Source organism: Athene cunicularia (genome assembly GCF_003259725.1).
Source record: "Athene cunicularia isolate RWA chromosome 3 unlocalized genomic scaffold, athCun1 chr3_part1, whole genome shotgun sequence".
Taxonomy (NCBI): domain Eukaryota; kingdom Metazoa; phylum Chordata; class Aves; order Strigiformes; family Strigidae; genus Athene; species Athene cunicularia.
This window is the reverse complement of record NW_020799097.1, coordinates 39,304,446-39,308,706: the sequence shown is the minus strand read 5'-3', so window position 1 is coordinate 39,308,706 and position 4,261 is coordinate 39,304,446.

Genomic DNA, 4,261 nt, shown 5'->3' with positions numbered 1-4,261 from the left:
TTCTTTTTTTTTTTTTTTTTTTTTTTTAAATGATGGCAGAATAATAGGATATTGCCGGTTTTGTCTCTTCTAAATCCAGATGGAGTATCTATTTTTTTTTTTTTTTTCTGTGTGTAAATATCATGAGGTGAGAAAAATAGTAGGGAAATAAATTTTGGTGTCAGGAGAGGATTGAGTGGTAGATCTGGGTTTGTGTCAACATTCAATTCACAGCATACCATCTGTTAATCTGGTAGCTATTGTTTTGGCAGCATGTGCCACACAGCTGATTTTGTTTGGAAACCATTGAGTAGAAAATCAGGTTTGAATGAAGATTGCTGCTCTTGTTTGTTTTCATGTCTGTGTAATTGAAAGAAGACCATACAAGGTTTTTGCATGAGCCTTGGTTTAGGGGAAGGTGGCTTCGTTTTCCGGAGGGAAGGGGGAATTTTTACACCCCTGTAGGAGACATTCTACATTCAGGGCCCAAGTAATTGACACATTGTATATGAGAATGCAAAACATTTTCATCACCACACTGAGAAGTGCACTGGTTTATCAGCACGTGCAATTCTTCCCAGCAGTTACTGTCAATAACTGACCCCATCCACACAGATAAAACTTCCAACCCAAAGTCAGCCAGGGTCATAACGATATTTTCTGGGTCATGGTATGATAGATTTATGCCAGAATACATATGCTTGATAACGGTGGCAAAGATTGTTAGACAGCTGCCAGCTCTCTAGAAGTTCCCATCTGTCTTATAAAAGACAGGTGTCAGATATCACTGATGGAGGAAGAAGTCATACACAGGACAAAGAACGCCATCAGCTGGAAAGAAAATATTCTTATGAAGAGCTGTGGGATAAGATGTTATGTGTAGAAAGAAGAAGGAGAGAGGGACGTAGAAATGGGGTTGGGGGGTTGGGTTTTGATGTGAATGCTGTTACTCAGCATACGTTGAGCAGGGGCCTGCTAACCAAATTAACTCTGCAGTGAAGAAAATCTTAGACTGCTTACTGTTTCTAGTTTTGCTTTATGACTGTGGGAAAGTGTCTTATTCTATCTTTAATGTGAATATTATGTTGCTAGCATCTGACCCACCAGGATGTTGAAATGCTCAATCCATCAAGGCTTATAAAGTTGTCTGGCATTTTTTTATAGAAGAGACTCTAGAAAGGGTAGAATTGTAAACATCTGTGGTATTTCTGAGTCACCCATCCACTCGATATCGGAGTATCTATCCTGAAAAGTAACCATGCAAGGAAACCTTCCTTTTCCAAACCTGACCCTGTTACTGAGATTTATTTTTCTTTTAAATAGATACCTTTGGGATTCCTCATTCAGTATTGTGCTGTGGCCATTCAGAACTTAATAGAAATTTCTGCTTTTCTTGAGACTCGCATCCCCTTATCATTTGAGCTGCAGAAGAGCCCCTGTAGGGAACAGAGCAAATCTGATGCTGTGTCCTGCAGACGTCGTTGGCATGCGATAGCCAGACTAATGCAGCCCAGGGAGCAGCAGCCTGCCTCTGTGTCTTTGCTGATTCACCTCACAGCTCCTGTTTATTTCAAGTACTGCACAAGAACAGAGCTTCACATTGTCTTCAAAATAAAGATAGCGTGCCTTGGGCTACTGATAAGCTTATCCCTACTTTAGAAACAGAGTTACAGAGCTGTTGTGGACAGAAAAAATTCTTTTTGCATCAACACTGGGACTTCAGCACTGGTATGACTTGTAGTGAGAGAGGCAACTTCCATCATGCGTTTGTTAGCATTTTCATACATGAATGCGTAGTGTGTATTTTCGTTCCTGTTTTGCCTGATTTTCACAATGTTTTATACATTGTGAGTTACAGAGTGTTTTAATTAGAGTTGACACTTGGGACTTCTTTGTCCTGTACAAGTCTGGGGGAGAAGGGAATGCAAACATTAGGAATTACAAGTACTTCCTCCACCTTACTCACAGCTAATGGTGAGGGGAACCATTGTTGCACTGCGGCGTGTGAAACAGTATTGCCATAGTAAGGACATAAATGCAGAAGAAGCAAACAGATCTCCAGCTAGACAGAGGTGGCACTGAGAGCTTTCTGTGTGCTTGTTGCTCAGCTCCCGTCAGTCTCAAGAGCTCTTATACAGTTTTTCAGTTGCTATCACTTGTATCGTTCCCACTGAAAGAAAACAAGAGTTTTCAGACAGCAAGCAGCATGCAGCAGTTGGGACCCTACCACTGACAATCCAAAACAGTTTTAAGGCAATATGCATTTTAAACCCAAAAATCTCATAGAGTGAATCTTCTGTGTTTCATAACACTGTGTGCATGTCTTCTATAACACTTGTTAGCCAGCTGTGTCTGGGAGACAGAAAAAAATCAAATTACCCAGCCGGGCTTTCCAGCAAAGATTAAAGTGATTGTTATTCTTCAAATACTAATCAGGCTTATAAATCTTTTTAACTGAATTCAACATGGAAGGGAGAAGGCACTTTGTTTGGTTCTACTTTCATTAATGGGTGGGCAAATTGTTTCCGACTGGGAACAAAATAATACCAAAACCCAAAGCATCCTCTCTGGAAAGAAAAAGCTAGTTTCTACTTAAAAGGAAGAGCAGAGAAACATGTGCAGCACTGAATTTGCTCACTGCAACAATACACAGCCAGGTATCTTAGAGTGGGGTTTAAAGACAAATTTGACCTAATTTAAGACTACACCTCGAAAAAGGAGGGCGCAAGGGGAGGCCTCTTTTCACTTGTGGTTACTGTGGCCTTCCTTGCATGAGGATTCAGAATTGCTCAGCCTTGGAGTACGCCGATTTTACTCCCTGGTCCAGCTGAAAACTAACATTGCCAGAAAAGAAGAAAGAAGAATAAAGTTCATTTTTCAATTGGATGGGTGAGACAGTCTGATGTAAGCAGGGCAATGCAGTTGGGAAGGCAGTTGGAAGTGGGGGCATGGACCAGGACTAACCTCTACCTGCAACACCAGGGTTCCCAGTCAGCTTAAGCTGTGATAAATTAAATCCTTCAGCTAGTGCCCTCTCTGATCTAGGCACTGTTCAGATCTTGGGCATGGAACACAGCTCCTAGGTAGACTCTGGAGGGTAGAAATTTCACAGGTTTGACAGAGTGAACTCTGTAGTATAGGACTCTGACACTGTAATCTGCGGCTCTTGAGATTTTTTTGCACCTTACAGTTGTCTTTTAATATATAAATACCATCATGTAACAAAATACAGTAGAGAGTGGCAGTGTCTGACATTCATATGCTAGATATTGTACAATGGGGATATAACTGGGAGGGGTCATAAAGATGCTTAAACAGCTTTGACATTTAAGTGATGGGATTGTAACCATGCAGTTCCAATTAATAACAAATGGGCTGTTGGGGCTTTTTTTCTTTTCCATCTCTATATGACAGTTACAATTGCTGATACCTGTGGTGCCATAATAAAGTTTAGATCTAAAGTTATATTTCAGCTTTCTCAGTACTACAAGTAATCACAATATTCCTACGGTGATTTGGCCTTTGATTTACAGATGTGAACTGAACCTTATTCAGCTGGCCATGGCTTTTGTCAGGCATTCAGCAGCAGTACCGGGAGGAAGGCGCTCACCTGGCAGGTAGCTCCCTCCAGCAGGCAGCTGGGAGGCTCTGTGTTACCTGCAGGCCAGCTCCAAGCTCTGGCACCTTCAGTCACTTGCTGCAGGCATCAGCTTCTTTGGGGACAGTACCAAGGTCTTGATTCAGGCACATGTGTTAGGCTATGTAATACCCTCCTCTCCATAAAACTTCTGAACATTCACACATAATTCCCAAATAAAAGCCACAGTAAATTTAAGCTAAATAAATTATACCATGAAGAATTCATTTAAGAGTCAAGGAGTTCAGTCTTCCTGCTTTTTTTTGTAATGTTACTCAGCATTATAGCCACATCCCAGGTAAAAATGATTGCCAAAGCACTGATGCTTGATAAGATGCATAAGGCAGGACATAAACACTTACTTCATTGCTTAGTTATTAAAAATAAAGTTATGGGCTTTCTGGTGGGGAGTGGCTCAGCTGCCTAGTCCAGTGTGGGAATTTATTAGCATGTACAGTAACCAAAACACATGTCCATAAAAAATCCCAGGCTTCAGTTACTTGGAAAAACCACTATAATTTAAAATTTTAATAGAAAGACTTGTCTGAACATTTGTGTAATGTATTGTTAGGAGTGATGTGTGCCTAAAAGAATGCTTGTCTTTAGCAATTTACTTGCTCAAAAGAACCCAAAATACAAATCTGA